Genomic DNA, 21,213 nt, shown 5'->3' on the forward strand with positions numbered 1-21,213 from the left:
GTCTATTAGTAACTACAATTATTAATCTCTTTTAAGGTGTGTTCAATTACAAAATGTAAAGATGAAGTTCTACTTGCTAGTAAACTGTTTGCTAATTATTTACTCATTGGCTTATACTAATTGTTGCTTAATACAAATGGTTTAAATAGAACACTTCTTTTAACTCATTGTTCATGTCTAAACAGAATCAAAAGCTCTTCCAGAAGTTATTTCTCTTTAACTCCAATTGATGGCGACAACCTTTGATAGATTCAATGCTAGTTCCGTATCCCGACAGCACAAAATAAATCTAAAGTGTATGTATTTTCTTGCCCAAAATTATAATGAATTTAGTATTGGCTATTGTTTTTCCCTTTTTTTCAACTTTTTGGAATCAGAGACAGAGGGTACATGTGCAGGTTTGTTACAAAGCTGTATTGCATGATGCTGAGGTTTGGAGTATAAATTAATTGGTCACCCAAGTAACGAGCATAGCACCCAATAGCTAGTTTTTTACAACCTTTACCCCTCCAAGCTTGTATTTCCCAGTGTCTGTTTCTCCCATTTTATGACTATGAGTACCCAATATTTAACTCCCACTTGTAAGTGAGAACATGGCAGTATTTGGTTTTCTGTTTCTGCATTACTTTACTTAAGATAATGGTTTCCAGCTGCATCCATGTTGCTGCAAAGAACATTATTTTATTATTTTTTATGGCTGTGTAGTATTCCATGGTGCATGTGTACCACGTTTTCCTTATCCAGTCCACCCTTGATAGGCACTTGGGGCGATCCCATGTCTCTGCTATTGTGAATAGTGCTGCAGTGAACGTATGGGCACATGTGGTCTTTTTGGTAGAATGATTTATTTCCCTCTGGGTATATACCCAGTAGTGGGAATGCTGAGCTGAATGGTAGTTCAACTCTCAGTTCTTTGAGAAATTTCCAAACTGCTTTTCACGCGGCTAAACTAATTTACATTCCCACCAACAGCCCATGAGTTACATTTTCTCTGCAACCTCACCAACATCTAATTTTTGATTTTTTAACAAGAAAACAATTGTCTTTTTAAAAATGACTTTTCTGGGATAATACATACTCAGTCTCCCTCCGCCCTTCACCCTGGGTGTCTCCTGTTTCTCTAACAGTTCCTAGACAAGGTCGTCTGCGGATCCTTAGCTCTGGTTGTTGATATTTGCTGTCTGGATCCAAACCCATCCTACCAAGAAGATAACTGATCATTTGTGGGCCTTCTACCATCATTGTCTAAATGCTTACATCCTTGATTAATTGTACTCTTCTACAATTCCCTCATGCCATTCTGGTTTTCCTGATATCCACACTTGAGTGCGACAGAGACAGAAACAATATCAAGTGACGCGATGTTACTGATATGTTTGAACTTATAATATCTGTTTGTGGATTAGAATGGAGTGATTCTACAACTGCCCACCTCTCATCTTTAGGTGTTTGACCCTAGAAATTTTAACTTGATTATACTGATGCATTTATGTGAAATGTTCCTGTAGTGATCATTTGTTTTCCAGCGTGCTTTGGCCCTCTTTACCTTGTCTTAATTTTCTTGATAGCAATTATCACTACCTGATACTAAATTTTACATTTGTTTGTTTATTGCTCGTTTCCACCACTACATGTAGATTCCATGAGAGTAGTTACTACATCTTCAGTATTTAGAATAGTGGCTGGCACATAGTAAGCACTGGATATATATTTTTAAAATAAATGTTGAGTGGATGAATTAGCCACAAGCAAGAAGGAGAGCATATTACCGATGATCAGTATCATATCTCCTCCATTGGAATCTTTCAGACAAAGATCTCTAGGCTGTTTTGCTGTAGTTTTGCCTAATGTTGGGGGAGATGAGTGAAGTACTGTACCATAAATGTTAAGAGTGTGGGTTTTGATTCAGATTCTCTGGATTTGAATATGGTTTTAACTCTTATCATCTGTTTATAATTTTATGCAAGTTATTTAACATCTCTGTGATTCTATTTCCTTTCTTTAGAATGGGGATAACCACACCTACCCCAAGGTACTATTGTGAAGATGAAATAAAACAATATAAAGCCCTTATAATAGTGATTGGCTTATGGAAAGGGTACAATTAATGCTGTGTGTTCCTAATTAAGATCTAGTTGCAAATAACAGAAAACTCAACTCAAATTGACTTAAATTATAAGTGGGATTTATTGGTTCATGTAATCAAAAATTTCAGAGGTAAGGTATGATTTAAACATGTATTGATAAAAATTCTGGTCACATTTTTCTGCAATTTTCTATATCTTTCCTCCCTCCGGGGACTTTATTCTTCATGATAGTATGATGGCTGCAATAAACTTGGCCTCACAGCCACACTGCACATCACCCAGAATGAGAGATTCTCTTTAAGTGCTTCCATGGAAGCCAGAGGAGGTTCTTACCTAAAAGCAAGAACTCTGACATTTCCTGGGAAAATTGGGTCACATGCCCACCCTGAATCAATCACTGTGGTCTCTGAGATGGGATGCATGAAATGTATTGATTGGCATAAGCTAATCATTTATCATTCTTTGATTGGAGGTGAAGTCAGTTTGCACTGAAACACTAGAATTTCATGGTGGAGAAATAGAAAGCCAAACCAGAATTGAGGCACTATAACAAGAGAAAAGGACAATGGATGCCAAAACATAGCAAAAGTACTCTATTGGTGAATAAACTATGGCAAATATTTGAGTCCCGATGATGCTGTAAAATGGGCAGAGGGAGAGGAAATTTCATCATTACCTTCACCTTCACAAAACATTTTGGTGAAAAGGTTTAACTGATGCACTGCAATGGACAGAGGTTTTCCTCCAAGCTAATGACTTGCCCAAAAAAATTTCACTCCAATCTCGTACTCTTCAACAGCCTCTCCTCAATGAATACATTCCATTATTTTATATTTCCTGAACTATTTTTGATGTCCTTATACACTCCATGAATGAAAGTATTAATCTCTTTTAAACCTGGGTTGTCTTATTTAATGTTTTATTTTTGAGACAGATTCTCACTCTTTCACCCAGACTGTAGTGTAGTGGTGCATTCTCAGCTTACTGCAGCCTCTACCTCTCATGTTCAAGAGATTCTCATGCCTCACCCTCCTGAGTAGCTGAGATTACAGGCATGCACCACCATATCCAGCTAATTTTTGTATTTTTAGTAGAGACAGGGTTTTGCCATGTTGATCAGGCTGGTCTCAAACTCCTGACCTCAAGTGATCCACCCGCCTTGGCCTCCCAAAGTGCTGGGATTAAGATGTGAGGCACCATTCCCGGCCTGTATTCTTAATTTTATAAAATAAAAGCATCACTTATAATCACTTCTCTTATATAAAATGAAAACCTATAATTGTGAATGGATTTAAGTAGAGAGATGATAAATTTTATGTGATTTTTTTTCTTATAAATCCTGTGTGACTTTGTCAAGTTGCACAGATATTGAAATAACCATAACTTTATCACAGTGACAACGTACACGATATAGTAGAGCATCTTGTTTCGGAAAATGTTCAGGCCATTTCTTATTTTTGCTTTTCTGTGTTGTTGTTTTAATGATATGCACAAAAGACATTGTTTTTATTGTAACCTTATGTATAAAACACTATTATTGACACCTGAGGATTAAGTTTTAATTGAAGTAAGATTTCAAATAGTCTATTATCTGTGATCCCTATATAATGATCACAAAGACATCCTAGAGTAGGCAATGAAACAGATAAATTTGTTGAAAAGACAGCTAACAGCTCCATTTAGCTCACCCATGCTTGCCGAACTTGACACACACAATTTATTCCAGACTGATGGAAAGGGAGCATAAAATATAGCCAGATTGTGATACTGTATGTCTCTCTGATGGTGCTTTGTTAGGCTGAAAATCAGGTATCTCATATGCCCAGTCATGGTATTCCCATAACTGTGGATGGGATTTTTGGCCCAAGTTTATCATATTTTTTGATTCTTTAGTTTGGAGCTTCCCTGAGAACAAGGTTAGCAGTAAGTCCCTCATCTGTATAACATCTTGGATAAAATTAGCTTCAATACAAAGAGAGAGTAGGGAGCCATCCATAACTAAATCCAAATCAACTCCTAAGAGAGAATTGAGAAGTGAATCCAACAAATATTTAACAAATGATAATCATTTGTGACAGTGATTGTAAACAATGGGAAGTAATTAGATTTGCTGTAAAGTGGCTCCCAGGATGTTTCAGTTTCTAGAATTTCTTTTTTTTTTCTTTTTTATTTTTATTTATTTTTATTATACTTCAAGTTCTAGGGTACATGTGCATAACGTGCAGGTTTGTTACATATGTATACTTGTGCCATGTTGGTGTGCTGCACGCATCAACTCGTCAGCACCCATCAATTCATCATTTATATCATGTATAACTCCCCAGTGCAATCCCTCCCCGCTCCCCACTCCCCATGATAGGCCCCAGTGTGTGATGTTCCCCTTCCCGAGTCCAAGTGATCTCATTGTTCAGTTCCCACCTATGAGTGAGAACATGCGGTGTTTGCTTTTCTGTTCTTGTGATAGTTTGCTAAGAATGATGGTTTCCAGCTGCATCCATGTCCCTACAAAGGACGCAAACTCATCCTTTTTTATGGCTGCATAGTATTCCATGGTGTATATGTGCCACATTTTCTTAATCCAGTCTGTCACAGATGGACATTTGGGTTGATTCCAAGTCTTTGCTATTGTGAATAGTGCCACAATAAACATACGTGTGCATGTGTCTTTGTAGTAGAATAATTTATAATCCTTTGGGTATATACCCAGTAGTGGGATGGCTGGGTCATATGGGACATCTAGTTCTAGATCCTTGAGGAATTGCCATACTGTTTTCCATAATGGTTGAACTAGTTTACAATCCCACCAACAGTGTAAAAGTGTTCCTATTTCTCCACATCCTCTCCAACACCTGTAGTTTCCTGATTTTTTAAAGATTGCCGTTCTAACTGGTGTGAGATGGTATCTCATTGTGGTTTTGATTTGCATTTCTCTGATGGCGAGTGATGATGCGCATTTTTTCATGTGTCTGTTGGCTGTATGAATGTCTTCTTTTGAGAAATGTCAGTTCATATCCTTTGCCCACTTTTTGATGGGGTTGTTTGTTTTTTTCTTGTATATTTGGTTGAGTTCTTTGTAGATTCTGGATATTAGCCCTTTGTCAGATGAGTAGATTGCAAAAATTTTCTCCCATTCTGTAGGTTGCCTGTTCACTCTGATGGTAGTTTCTTTTGCTGTGCAAAAGCTCTTTAGTTTAATTAGATCCCATTGGTCAATTTTGGCTTTTGCTGCTGTTGCTTTTGGTGTTTTAGACATGAGGTCCTTGCCCATGCCTATGTCCTGAATGGTACTACCTAGATTTTCTTCTAGGGTTTTTATGGTATTAGGTCTAACATTTAAGTCTCTAATCCATCTTGAATTAATCTTCATATAAGGAGTAAGGAAAGGATCCAGTTTCAGCTTTCTACTTATGGCTAGCCAGTTTTCCCAGCACCATTTATTAAATAGGGAATCCTTTCCCCATTTCTTGTTTCTCTCAGGTTTGTCAAAGATCAGATGGCTGTAGATGTGTGGTATTATTTCTGAGGACTCTGTTCTGTTCCATTGGTCTATATCTCTGTTTTGGTACCAGTACCATGCTGTTTTGGTTACTGTAGGCTTGTAGTATAGTTTGAAGTCAGGTAGCGTGACGCCTCCAGCTTTGTCCTTTTGACTTAGGATTGTCTTGGCAATGCGGGCTCTTTTTTGGTTTCATATGAACTTTAAAGCAGTTTTTTCCAATTCTGTGAAGAAACTCATTGGTAGCTTGATGGGGATGGCATTGAATCTATAAATAACCTTGGGCAGTATGGCCATTTTCATGATATTGATTCTTCCTATCCATGAGCATGGTATGTTCTTCCATTTGTTTGTGTCCTCTTTGATTTCACTGAGCAGTGGTTTGTAGTTCTCCTTGAAGAGGTCCTTGACATCCCTTGTAAGTTGGATTCCTAGGTATTTTATTCTCTTTGAAGCAATTGTGAATGGAAGTTCATTCCTGATTTGGCTCTCTGCTTGTCTGTTACTGGTGTATAAGAATGCTTGTGATTTTTGCACATTAATTCTGTATCCTGAGACTTTGCTGAAGTTGCTTATCAGCTTAAGGAGATTTTGGGCTGAGACGATGGGGTTTTCTAAATATACAATCATGTCATCTGGAAACAGGGACAATTTGACTTCTTCTTTTCCTAACTGAATACCCTTGATTTCTTTGTCTTGCCTGATTGCCCTAGCCAGAACTTCCAACACTATGTTGAATAGGAGTGGTGAGAGAGGGCATCCCTGTCTTCTACCAGTTTTCAAAGGGAATTTTTCCAGTTTTTGCCCATTCAGTATGATATTAGCTGTGGGTTTGTCATAAATAGCTCTTATTCTTTTGAGGTACGTTCCATCAATACCGAATTTATTGAGCGTTTTTAGCATGAAGGGCTGTTGAATTTTGTCAAAAGCCTTTTCTGCATCTATTGAGATAATCATGTGGTTCTTGACTTTGGTTCTGTTTATATGCTGGATTACGTTTATTGATTTGCGAATGTTGAACCAGCCTTGCATCCCAGGGATGAAGCCCACTTGATCATAGTAGATAAGCTTTTTGATGTGCTGCTGAATCCAGTTTGCCAGTATTTTATTGAGGATTTTTGCATCGATGTTCATCAGGGATATTGGTCTAAAATTCTCTTTTTTTGTTGTGTCTCTGCCAGGCTTTGGTATCAGGATGATGTTGGCCTCATAAAATGAGTTAGGGAGGATTCCCTCTTTTTCTATTGATTGGAATAGTTTCAGAAGGAATGGTACCAGCTCCTCCTTGTACCTCTGGTAGAATTCAGCTGTGAATCCATCTGGTCCTGGACTGTTTTTGGTGGGTAGGCTATTAATTGTTGCCTCAATTTCAGAGCCTGCTATTGGTCTATTCAGGGATTCAACTTCTTCCTGGTTTAGTCTTGGGAGAGTGTAAGTGTCCAGGAAATTATCCATTTCTTCTAGATTTTCTAGTTGATTTGCGTAGAGGTGTTTATAGTATTCTCTGATGGTAGTTTGTATTTCTGTGGGGTCGGTGGTGATATCCCCTTTATCATTTTTTATTGCATCTATTTGATTCCTCTCTCTTTTCTTCTTTATTAGTCTTGCTAGCAGTCTGTCAATTTTGTTGATCTTTTCAAAAAACCAACTCCTGGATTCATTGATTTTTTTGGAGGGTTTTTTGTGTCTCTAGCTCCTTCAGCTCTGCTCTGATCTTAGTTATTTCTTGCCTTCTGCTAGCTTTTGAATGTGTTTGCTCTTGCCTCTCTAGTTCTTTTAATTGTGATGTTAGAGTGTCAATTTTAGATCTTTCCTGCTTTCTCTTGTGGGCATTTAGTGCTATAAATTTCCCTCTACACACTGCTTTAAATGTGTCCCAGAGATTCTGGTATGTTGTATCTTTGTTCTCATTGGTTTCAAAGAACATCTTTATTTCTGCCTTCATTTCATTATGTACCCAGTAGTCATTCAGGAGCAGGTTGTTCAGTTTCCATGTAGTTGAGCAGTTTTGATTGAGTTTCTTAGTCCTGAGTTCTAGTTTGATTGCACTGTGGTCTGAGAGACAGTTTGTTATAATTTCTGTTCTTTTACATTTGCTGAGGAGTGCTTTAATTATGTGGTCAATTTTGGAATAAGTGTGATGTGGTGCTGAGAAGAATGTATATTCTGTTGATTTGGGGTGGAGAGTTCTATAGATGTCTATTAGGTCCGCTTGGTGCAGAGATGAGTTCAATTCCTGGATATCCTTGTTAATTTTCTGTCTCGTTGATCTGTCTAATGCTGACAGTGGAGTGTTGAAGTCTCCCATTATTATTGTATGGGAGTCTAAGTCTCTTTGTAAGTCTCTAAGGACTTGCTTTATGAATCTGGGTGCTCCTGTATTGGGTGCATATATATTTAGGATAGTTAGCTCTTCCTGTTGAATTGATCCCTTTACCATTATGTAATGGCCTTCTTTGTCTCTTTTGATCTTTGATGGTTTAAAGTCTGTTTTATCAGAGACTAGTATTGCAACCCCTGCTTTTTTTTGTTCTCCATTTGCTTGGTAGATCTTCCTCCATCCCTTTATTTTGAGCCTATGTATGTCTCTGCATGTGAGATGGGTCTCCTGAATACAGCAGACTGATGGGTCTTGAGTCTTTATCCAGTTTGCCAGTCTGTGTCTTTTAATTGGAGCATTTATTCCATTTACATTTAAGGTTAATATTGTTATGTGTGAACTTGATCCTGCCATTATGATATTAACTGGTTATTTTGCTCGTTAGTTGATGCAGTTTCTTCCTGGCCTCAATGGTCTTTACATTTTGGCATGTTTTTGCAATGGCTGGTACCGGTTGTTCCTTTCCATGTTTAGGGCTTCCTTCAGGGTCTCTTGTAAGGCAGGCCTGGTGGTGACAAAATCTCTAAGCATTTGCTTATCTGTAAAGGATTTTATTTCTCCTTCACTTATGAAACTTAGTTTGGCTGGATATGAAATTCTGGGTTTAAAATTCTTTTCTTTAAGAATGTTGAATATTGGCCCCCACTCTCTTCTGGCTTGTAGAGTTTCTGCTGAGAGGTCTGCTGTTAGTCTGATGGGCTTCCCGTTGTGGGTAACCCGACCTTTCTCTCTGGCTGCCCTTAAGATTTTTTCCTTCATTTCAACTTTGGTGAATCTGGCAATTATGTGTCTTGGAGTTGCTCTTCTGGAGGAGTATCTTTGTGGCGTTCTCTGTATTTCCTGAATTTGAATGTTGGCCTGCCCTACTAGGTTGGGGAAGTTCTCCTGGATGATATCCTGAAGAGTGTTTTCCAACTTGGTTCCATTTTCCCCCTCACTTTCAGGTACCCCAATCAGACGTAGATTTGGTCTTTTTACATAATCCCATACTTCTTGCAGGCTTTGTTCATTTCTTTTTCTTCTTTTTTCTTTTGGTTTCTCTTCTCGCTTCATTTCATTCATTTGATCCTCAATCGCTGATACTCTTTCTTCCAGTTGATCGAGTCGGTTACTGAAGCTTGTGCGTTTGTCACGTATTTCTCGTGTCATGGTTTTCATCTCTGTCATTTCGTTTATGACCTTCTCTGCATTAATTAGTCTAGCTGTCAATTCTTCCACTCTTTTTTCAAGATTTTTAGTTTCTTTGCGCTGGGTACGTAATTCCTCCTTTAGCTCTGAGAAGTTTGATGGACTGAAGCCTTCTTCTCTCATCTCGTCAAAGTCACTCTCTGACCAGCTTTGATCCGTTGCTGGCGATGGGCTGCGCTCCTTTGTAGGGGGAGATGCGCTCTTATTTTTTGAATTTCCAGCTTTTCTGCCCTGCTTTTTCCCCATCTTTGTGGTTTTATCTGCCTCTGGTCTTTCATGATGGTGACGTACTGATGGGGTTTTGGTATAGGTGTCCTTCCTGTTTGATAGTTTTCCTTCTGACAGTCAGGACCCTCAGCTATAGGTCTGTTGGAGATTGCTTGAGGTCCACTCCAGACCCTGTTTGCCTGGGTATCAGCAGCAGAGGTTGCAGAAGATAGAATATTGCTGAACAGCGAGTGTACCTGTCTGATTCTTCCTTTGGAAGTTTCCTCTCAGGGGTGTACTCCACCCTGTGAGGTGTGGGGTGTCAGACTGCCCCTAGTGGGGGATGTCTCCCAGTTAGGCTACTCAGGGGTCAGGGACCCACTTGAGCAGGCAGTCTGTCCGTTCTCAGATCTCAACCTCCATGTTGGGAGATCCACTGCTCTCTTCAAAGCTGTCAGACAGAGTCGTTCGTGTCTGCACAGGCCTCTGCTGCTTCCCCTGTTGTTTTTTAGCTGTGCCCTGTCCCCAGAGGTGGAGTCTACAGAGACGGGCAGGTTTCCTTGAGCTGCTGTGAGCTCCACCCAGTTCGAGCTTCCCAGTGGCTTTGTTTACCTACTTAAGCCTCAGCAATGGCGGGCGCTCCTCCCCCAGCCTCGCTGCTGCCTTGCGGTTAGATCGCCTCAGACTGCTGTGTTAGCAATGAGGGAGGCTCCGGGGGCATGGGACCCTCCCGGCCAGGTGTGGGATATATTCTGGTGTGCCCGTTTGCTTAAAGCGCAGTATTGGGGTGGGAGTTACCCGATTTTCCAGGTGTTGTGTGTCTCAGTTCCCCTGGCTAGGAAAGGGGATTCCCTTCCCCCTTGCGCTTTCCAGGTGAGGCAAATGCCTCGCCCTGCTTCAGCTCTCGCTGGTCCAGCTGCAGTAGCTGACCAGCAGCGATTGTCCGGCACTCCCCAGTGAGATGACCCCAGTACCTCAGTTGAAAATGCAGAAATCACCTGTCTTCTGTGTCGCTCGCGCTGGAAGTTGGAGACTGGAGCTGTTCCTATTTGGCCATCTTGCTCCGCCCCCTCCTATTTTTATTTTTAGATCTCTACTCAACAGTTTTGCCTGGGTAACATGCCCAAGAGAATCTGCTCTGGGCTGATCAGTCTGAATTTGAGTCTGCTTTAAAAGGTGATTCAACAACTTGGGTTTTCAATAGCCAACCCATGGCACTGGACAACTCTTGGATTGCAGCTTTAGAGAGATTAGGAAGCCAGACCACAGCTGCAGCACTGTCTATTTTTAATAGAAACAGCAACCCCCTTCCATGTGTGTACCCCTTCCTGACCTCCAGCCAGCCACCCCCTCCCTACTTCCCTGCTAGGAAGTTTTCTGAGCTAAACTCGTCAAAAGTGACTCCACAGTGTAAAGCAAGGTCCTGGCAGCAAGATGCCAGTAAAGGAAGCCTCTTGTGAACATTGATTGGAATTACAATTACCTGGTGCTTCCATGCTTATTTAGGGCTACAGAGACACATGAGTTGACAGGCTGTGGAGGAGGAGCTCAGGGGACATCAGGGCCTGGGCTCCAGTGTGGGTTTCACTGATCTCACCCCAGTGGTCCAGGATGTTCTTGCTGCTGCCACTCATCCCATTGCTTTTGCTTTTCCTCTGTTCCGCAGGTCTCATTTTCTACCCTCATCTAGTTAAGTCAGGGTGGAGGTAAAATTTGCCATATAGAAACAGCTGTGGAAACAGAGCCTCCTCAAGTAAGTGAAATGAGCAAAAGGTCTTTTCTTTTGCTTCCCAAAAGAGGACATGATGATAAGGACATGGAAACAAAGATGCTATGAATAGGCGAGATCCTCCAGGTAAGCCTTTACATCACATGAGCTGCGGGAGACAAGAGTTACCACTGGGCCTCATGTTCAGATAAATCTGAATATTGGGTGGGAAGGCTGATTGTAAGACCTGGATAAGACACTTTACTCATGGGTGGTGGGGGCTGCGGGTGTAGACACAAGAGAAAGAAAAGTGTTTTGCCTGCTTGTTTCCATTTGCTTTTTTAGAGGGAGCTCACCTGCTCTCTAAGGCAGTAGCTCTCCCGCTGTCTAGGGCAATCAGCTCACCACCTTCATAGGAAAACACTCTCTTTGCCTGTCTTCTCCCTTGACTGTGCCACTCTCCCTGAGAACGTGGCTCTGTTCTCTGACCTCTGCATTGCCCAGGATGTCCCAAGGAGAGCTCTCAAGGATTCTTGAATGGACTAAAATGTTTGTGACCTGCAGCCAAGAACCAGGACAAAAAGCATGGGCTTCAACTCAACAGAAGTGATTGAGGCTGATTTAAGGCAACCTCAGGATTGCTGAACACAAAGTGAAATCCTTCAGCCCAGATCACTTTTCCCTCCTCTACCTGGAAAATGCCCTCTCAGTCATCCAAACCCAGCTCAACAGTCTACTTCTCTGAGAGCCTTCTCTGCAACCTTGCATTTGGAGTTGCTAGCACATTTCCCCATTACAGTGATTCTCTCCCCTTCCTGCACTGTTTACCTGCATGCTTTGTCTAGCCAGACTATGCATCTTTCGAGAAAAAGAGGTCCTGTTCTATTCATGTTTATGCTCCCCAAACCTGGAATGACAATATTGTTGTTGAATGATGATGATGATAATGAAAGCTATCACTCCGATAGTACTTACTATGTACCAGCCATTGTTCTAAGTGGCTCACATATATTCACACATTAATCTTTACAACAATCCTGTAAGGCAGCTTCTGTTATTTCACTCCTTTTACAAATGACAAAACCAAGTCCTAGAATGGTTAAATAGCCCTTGAGACGTTAGATAATATAACCACATAGCTTTCTAGGGTTGGGACTGCTGCTCAGAATTTTGGCTTTGCTTTCTCTACCATTTGAGCCCATAAATGATTTTTCATGAGTGAATGAATGTACTGGAAAAGGAACCAGGAACAAATGACACTAAGAAATGGTTTTGATTATTATTTTCTCCATGAAATATAGTTATACAGGCCATATTTTGTTTTCAAGCTTTTGGTCTGACAAAATATTGATTTTTTGATTAATTTTTTAATATAAATGATAGAGAAACATAAAAAATAAATACTATTTAGTCATAAGTAACATGTTAGCATATATAACTCTGTGTGTATATATGTGTATATATGTATGTTTTTAAAATTTGGAACATAAGACTACAACGAGTATGGAATAAAATAATCTCAAACATAAAAGTCATTCAGATCATCTACCAATCTCATGTTTGTGTCCCTTCTACAAAACATTAATTAATAATGATCATCCAGGCCAGGTGCAGTGGAGTGTACTTGTAGTCTCACCTACTCAGGATGCTGAGGTGGGAGGATCCTTGAGCCCAGGAGTTCAAGGGTATACTATGTGATTATACCTGTGAATAGTCAGTGCACTCCAGTCTGGGCAACATAGGAAGAACTCATCTCTGAAGAAAAAAAAAAAAAAATGATCCAACCTTGGATTGAACTTCCATAGGGATGGAAAACTCTCTACTTTTTGGAGTAACATATTCCCTCTTAAAATGACTCCATTGTTGAGTTTCTTCCCTACATTGAGCTGCAGTTAACTATAACTGACTCTGCTAACTTCCTGGAGCATCTTCCCACTGATTCTAGTAGGAAGCAAAGTGCAGGGCTAGAAGACATCTTTGGCTCTCTCTTCGCTATATATTTCCAAGTTATTATATGTTGATCCCTTTGTCTTAAAGGAATCAATCTTTAGATTTTACTCATTGTATCCATATCTTACTGCTTGACATTGTTCCATTGTCTTGAGTTTTGGGGATCTAGGAAAGAGGAGGATGAGACTTCTAAAAAAAGGCAGACATGACAATAAGATCTGTATATCACATAGACTGATGAGACTTCTAATAAAAGGCAGACAGGCAGACATGACAATAAGATCTGTCAATCACATAGACTGATATGTCTCAAAATTTAATATGCACACAAATCTCCTGGGAATTGTTAAAATGTAGATTTTTGACAGTTGTTCTGACATAGGATCTGAGATTCCAAATTTCAAATAGGTCTCAATTGATGCTGATACAGTTGGTCCAGGGACCACACTTTGAGAAACACAGAACTAGAACTTAAGGAGGTGTGAGACTGTGCATTTGCAATAATTCTCCTGATCCTAGCTTTTTCCATGAAACTAGCACCCCTCCTTATGTAAGAACTCTAGTTTGTTCACTTCACTCACAGCAAGGTTTCTCAAACTTTAATGGGTATAAACAATTCTGTGGGGGAATTCTTTTAATATTCAGATTCCTAGTCCTTTCCTGGATACACTGATTTGGTAGGTCTAGAGTAAAGCGAGAAATTTGAATGTCAATTTTTTTTTTTTTTTTTTTTTTGAGATGGAGTCTCACTCTGTTGCCCAGGCTGGAGTGCAGTGGCACTCAGCTCACCACAACCTCCGCCTCCCAGGTTCAAGCAATTCTCTGCCTCGGCCTCTGGAGTAGCTGGGACTATAGGCACCTGTCACCTTGCCTGGCTAATTTTTTTGTATTTCTAGTAGAGACAGGGTTTCACCATATTGGCCAGGCTGGTCTTGAACTGCTGACCTCGTGATCCTCCCACCTTGGCTTCCCAAAGTGCTGGGATCACAGGCGTGAGCCACCGCAACTGGCCAAAATTTGACTTTTGTAACAAGTGTGTCCCCACATATGATTTTTATGCAGACAGCCTTTGGCTCAGGCTTTGGGAAACACTGTCTGGAATGAATAAGTTAAGTGGAAACACCAGTTTTCTAAATAGCTCATCATTCTTAATCATCAGAGTGAAGGATGTCAACTAAATAGTGACCATATTTTGTAGGGGTTAGTAATGAAGGCTCAGATTGACACTGTTAAGTCAAACTACTCTCTCATAGCAACCAGGACATACCCCAAGAATTCCTCCCTGACTGGAGAATACAGTCCATATGCTTTGGTTACAAGAAAACTTCAATAAATAATATATTAAGAGAGTAAACAATGTAGTGGACATATGGATACCACTGATCATTGAATTTGCTGGGCCAGTGAGCCTGTGTTCTGCCTCTTAACAAATAGTATCTTCATGACATAGGATGATGCTACAAGGCCCATGCCAAATTAGTAGCACTCATGTTTTAATCTGGATGATTAGAAAATCATCCAACTCCCTTAGAAGCCAGAAGAAACTTAGCCACATTTGAAAATACACTAAAACCATGAACTCACAGCTGTTTTCCCAATATGTCTTCTTCCCAGAGGATGTGAAGGGAACAAGTAAGTGAGGTCAACGTTCTTAACTAAGCCCTGGAAATAAACTGTCTGAGTATTACCAGTAAGGATTAGGGAGAACTCTTCCAGGGAAGGAAGAGTTTGTGAGAGATGTACTCTCTGCATAAAGGAACTGAGACCAAAGACGCTTTCATGTTGATTTCTTGAGATGTTGAAAGGTGAGTAGAATTTCTGCCGTAAATATTTCTCAGGAAACCCACAATCCAGTTTGCTTTCTGCTCAAACAGGCAAAATGCCATAGAGCTCAAGCATATACTAGGTAAAGGGAATAGGCAGAATGTGACTTTTCTTATTCTAATACTATGTGTGTATTGCCAGAGCTCTTGGCTCATTCACACATGCTTGCATAATTATTCTTAAATGACCTTGTTGTGTTGAAAGCTTGCTAAGGTTGTGGTAAGATGATGAAAGGAAGTCTATGCTGCCTTAGGGAGAAACACCAAGGAGACACACATTTTCAATGTGGATTGTGTGTGTGTGCATTTCTGTGCTGACTATGTGTTGGAACAATGTGACTCATGCTATCAGGATATCAGGCAATGTGCCAGTAATGTTTGAAAATAAAATGGCTAGGAAAATTATTGCAAAATGCAGATGTTCTTGTGGCAATCTTTGATAAATGATATGGACATCTACACATCAGCAGAGTGTGCACCGTATCCACTCCCAGATCCTCATAGATGAGGCATGATGATTGGATATGGTGATAGAGGATCAAAAGGGTTATTGGGACAACCATCCTTTGACCTTTGCAAAGCAGACAAACATTCAGCGTTGCATAGAGACATAACAACATACGATGACATGGAGACTTTTGTAACAAGACACAGATGTAAACAACCAAAACGTGCCCAGCTTTGCCCCCCTTGATTTGTGGCTGTGGCTTCATCTCTTTTCTTCAAACTAACTGACAGTCCTTTTTCTTATGAGAATCAATAGGCTTCTCAAGAAAGAGTTGGGGACAATACACCCCAACTCTTACAGCTAAAATTACTCAAAAGCTAAGGTTAAGTGGCCTATTTGAAAGTTACATACAGTTAGTAGAATGCAGGTCAGGAAAGTTGAGGATAAGGCTCTAAACTGACACCTGCTACATTGGCTCTAGCCATCCCCATCATGTATGTACAAGAATATGCATAATTTGTGTCACCCCATTTAATTAACCTTGACATATTTATTCAGATGACAGATTTCCAAGTTGTATCTCCTACATCCTCAGCCCCTAGCCTGGAAAAAAATAAATGATCAGAACAAATTTCTTACAATATTTGCTGAATGAATGAGTGAATAAATGAGTCTTTGTATGTCAGTTATCTTTTCAGATTCTCAGGAAATTCTTACATCAATGTATTCTTTTTAATATAAACTCATTTTAAAAATTATAAACTGTCATTTAAACTTCTATCTTTTACATACACTGCAATCAGCTATGGCTCTACCACTAGCACCATCATGATGACACATTCTTAATGCCAACAGAGACTACAATCAAAACCATTCAAATTCAGTTTCACATTTCAAGGGTCAGCTTCTTAGGAGGGCCAATTACAAATAAGTAATGCCTCTTGGGGCGATACTTATGTAGACATTTTATAATCCATTTTCTTCAAAAGTAGTCTTCCTGATTGGGTTATTAGCAGTGGCTAAAACTGTGGTTAAAATCAGCAACAACATGCTGGAAAGCTGGCTAGCTATATGCAGAAGAATGAAACTGGACCCCTACCTTTCATCATATACAAAAATTAATTCAAGATGGATTGAAGATTTAAATGTAAGATTGTAAACTATAAGAATCCTAGAAGAAAACCTAGAAAACACCATTCTAGCCTTGGGAAAGAATTTATGACTAAGTTATCAAAAGAAATTGCAACAAAACCAAAAGTTGACAAGTGGGACCCGATTAAACTAAAAAGCTTCTGCACAGCAAAAGAAACTATAAAAGACAACTTACAGAATGGGAGAACAGACTCACAGACTATACATCTGACAAAGATCTAAAATCCAGAATCTGTAAGGAACTTAAACAATTCAAGCAAAACCAAACAACCCTGTTAAAAAATGGGCAAAAGACATGAACAGACACTTTTTAAAATAAAACATACAAGCAGCCAACAAACACATAACAGAATGCTCCACATCACTAATTATCAGAGAAATACAAATCTACACTGTAAGATGAGATACAATCTCATACTAGTCAGAATGGCTATTAAAAAGTCAAAAAACAACAGATGCTAGCAAAGCTGCTTAGAAAAGAGAATGCTCACACACTGTTGGTGGGAATATAAATTAGTTCAGCCACTGTGATAAGCAGTTTGGAGATTTCTCAAATAACTTAAACAGAACTACCATTCAATCCAGCAATCCCATTACTGGGTATATATCTAAGAGAATACAAATCATTCTACCAAAAAGACACATGTACTCATATGTTCATCACAGCACTAGTCACAGTAGCAAAGACATGGAATCAGCCTAATTGCCCATTGATGTGGATTGGATAAAGAAAATGTGGTACATATACACCATGGAATACTACACAGCCATAAAAAGGAGATTGTGTCCTTTGCTGCAACATGGAGGCAGTTGGAGGCCCTTTTCCTAAGCATATTAACACAGGACTAGAAAAACAAATACCACATGTTATCATGTAGAAGTTGGAGCTAATCACTGGACATAAATATGACAACAATAGACACTGGGGACAATTAGAAGAGAATGGGAAGAAGGGAGGTGGACAAGGGTGGAAAAACTAACTGTTGGGTACTATGATCACTCACTCAGTGACAGGATCAATCATATCCTAAACCTCAGTATCATGCAATATACCCAGGTATAAATCTGCACATGTACCCCCTGAATCTAAAATAGAAGTTGAAATTATTAAAAAAATAAAAAATCTTCCATTGCAAGAAAAAATCAGCAACCACTAATTATGTGATATCTTCTGTGTCTCCCATCCTGGTCACACACACACATATACACACACACACACACACACACACACACACACAGAGCACAAGCCATGCCTCTGTGTTTTCTAATCCATTTTCTGATTTCTGTTTCCCTTCTCCTCAAATGTGATGCATTATTTTAACCCTAAATGATTATTTTCTGCCTCTTGTTCAGTTGTCTTTCTAGTGTTCCTGGTTATTATCTGCTAGTACTGGCTACCTCGTAGTACAGAACCTACCTTATTTTCCTCACCAGTGGGTGTGCATAGGTCAAATTTTAAGATATACATTTAATTAATGCAGTTTCTCTTCTTTTGAGCTCAGAGTGGCAGCATCAGGACTGTGGGTCAAATGTAGAAGGAGATGTCTCCAGCCTCCCTCACTCTTTCTGGGTTAATCCAGCTTGTTCTGAATTGAACTGGAAACTCTGGCTGTCCCTGGTAACTTTCTTCTGGCTTCCTATTGGCTCAGGGCCTGTGCTACTTCAAACTGAGCAAAATGAAACTACATGAAGAGTGGGCACCATGGAGATCAATGTCTCTGGCTCCCTCGTTTACACATTAGCTCATGTGCCTCCGGGTGTGTGTGTGTGTGTGTATTTGGAGGGGTGGAGGTTAAAGCAAAAGGGAGAGAGACTTGAGCTTATTCTTCATTCATTAACATTTGCTAATGGCCAGATTTGCATGATTTTTGGAAAGTAATTTTGCAGCCTGAAAGTCTCTTTTACCAAAAAGATGATACATTCTATCCAATCTGAAGCAGACGCACTAACTGAACACTCCCTTGTGATACTCTGTGATGCTGATTAGAAAACCCAAGAACAACAGAGAAATCTATAATCCCTGTGGATACAAAAAAAAAAACCATAATCCAAAAGTTAGATCTGAAATTCCAAAAATATTTTAAATTTAATTATTCAGAATCTGTACCTATTCGTAATACAAGTTGTGGGATATATCACATGAATGTAAGTGCATCTGAAACTCTGAAAATATATGTTCCTCTCTATGGTGATGTCACATCAGTTTTTACTTATCTGTCAACAATCGGGTGTTCTCAATATCCCAGTGCAGTTTGGATATAGAAGGCAGAGTGCAGAAAGGGGAAATATATGATGAGGGGCCCAGGCAGGTCTGATGTGGTGTAGCTCAGCATGCAGGGGAGCTGTGGCCTAATGAAAGCCGAGAGCTGTTTCTACTCAGCTTCCTTGAAGTGCTTCCTTTGCGGTCCTTGGTCCAAAAGGAGATAGCCTTGACTCCCACCTACCTCTGCTTTGAAAACGTAAACCTAAGGGGTTCCTGCATGGCCCAGATTTGGGAATCTGCTTTTCGGTTTTCTTTCTTTTGATGCCAAGCATGATAAAATAAATGGTAAACGAACTCTGGTTTCTTTATGAGGCTCGCCTATTCAGGTTGGGACAAGCAGTGTATGGAACACTCCACCCGCCCCTCCGAAGCACCATCTCCACCCTTAGCAGAGGCCTCAGGACTGCTTCAGGTGCGCGACTTTGGCTTATTTCATTTCTGGTCTCCACTCCTGCTTTGCCCCGAGAGTATATATGAGGCAATCGTTTTCTACCTCTCATGATGAGCCAGTGCCCTAGAGAACATTTCCTAACCCAGCTCCACCCTGCCTGAGAGTGAGTTTAACCCCAGAAAATTCCTTGAAGAGGTCTCAAAGAAATCCTAATCATCCACCCCATAGAGAAAAGATTCCAACTTGTGGATGGGAGGCCACGTGGAAGGGATGTGATATAGGAAAGTCAAAAGGAATGTGATGTAAGAAAGTCACCCATCTCTCTTGATGTGGAACTTAAGGGCATTTAATGCAGTTTTTTAAATGAACACATATTCTCCACACCCTCTTTCCTCTCCCCTTCCCCATGTACTTACATTTTCTTCTCTCTTTTTTATATAAACACACATCCCAATACAATAACCACTACCACCACTGGTGCCATGTAGCACATTCATACAGATCCAGATTTAAATCCTGTTGTGCCATTTGAGAGTTGTATGGCCTCGTTCACATTATTTAACTTCCCATGCCTCAGCTTCCTCCAACGATAAGAACAAACACTAATATCTCTCTCATACGGGATGTTGTAGGGATTAAGAGAGGAGTTAAAATTTCCGATCTAGAGTTTGGCCCAATGCCTGGTGCTTAGCAAATGCAAATCTACCTTCCCCTCCCCTCCTGCTTTTTGTTTTCCTTGAGTAAATCCTATAAGCTATCCCCACAGCCACTCATTTTCAGAGGTCTTCCTATTATGAACTGTCCTTCTTTCCTTGCATCTGAATGGATTCTGACTTCTTGTACTGTGAGAGTCACGTACATTCCCTCCATTGCCTGCTCCTCTCCTTGATAGCCAGATGTTTAGAAAGTTTTCCTCCTTTCTCACCTCAATCTCTCCTGCTTCCTTTTAAAAATACCTACATGAAAATGACATTTAGCTGGAAGCACTTTCCACAGCAAGATGGCCTTTCCTCTGGATCTCTGGGTAGCCGTCTAAATGCAGCCTTCACAGATTAAAATCGAACGCCACTAAGGGGCTCTTCGGCAATGGCTCAGCTGCTTTTTTCTTTGGGATCCAGGGGCTGTGTTCCCTGTATGAAGATCCCTTTGACTTCAACAAATTGAAATAACACCTATTTCAAATATATTATTTGATGAAAGCAGATGTCAGCAGATACTGCCTATGTAATTGATATTTGATTTATTCAAGATTTATGCATGCTGTGCCTTAGATTTATTAATGATAATCCCCAGCTCTTGTGTTTAATATAGTGGAACCAAAACATAATTTGCTGGGATCAGTCAGAAATGCATCAAAGTGATTAACTCTACATGCAAACCATTATCCAGTGACATCCCTACTGTGCACAGTGCAAAAGGAGGCAATAATACAGTAATTGGCTTCATTTATGCAAGTTAGATATTTGCCGTAATTGCTAGTAAAATTTGGTCCCTTTTATCTCTGATTCTGCATCTCCATATCCCTTCTCATCCTTTGATGCTCCTTTTTCTGGCAGGATTCTCCTGAAATTAGCAGATGCACATGTGCAAGCAAGCATGCATACGCGCGCGCACTAACTCACACACACACACACACACACACACACACACACACACACATATCACTCTAGCAATTATGTGCTAAGGAAGGTATAGACTCTTACTAAAACAGGGAGGGTAACTGCCTTTCTCAGGAGGCTCGCTAGTGGGGCACTGCCTCTGGGGTGGACGACCGGCCACCTATCTCTCCCAGCAAAGGAAAATCACATCCTTTGGGCAGCAAATGAAAATCACATCCCAGTACTACTTTCTATCCACATCTATCACCTGTTTCCATACCCAGCCAGGCTGCAAATCCATAGCTCTCTTGGAGTGAAAAATCAGAGCTATGCAAACCAGCACTAGGATGACTTTTTGGGGGAACATGCCGGGTTTTTTTGTTTGTTTTTCACATAGCACTTTTAGAATGATCTTTTATACATGTGTCTTTAAACACTTCACTATATGCATAACAGTAAGGGCCTATTCTTTTATGTTTTATGTTGTTCTATTTTGCTTTTGCTAATTAAAAATTGGATGGA

Source organism: Rhinopithecus roxellana, chromosome 17 (assembly GCF_007565055.1).
Source record: "Rhinopithecus roxellana isolate Shanxi Qingling chromosome 17, ASM756505v1, whole genome shotgun sequence".
Taxonomy (NCBI): Eukaryota; Metazoa; Chordata; class Mammalia; order Primates; family Cercopithecidae; genus Rhinopithecus; species Rhinopithecus roxellana.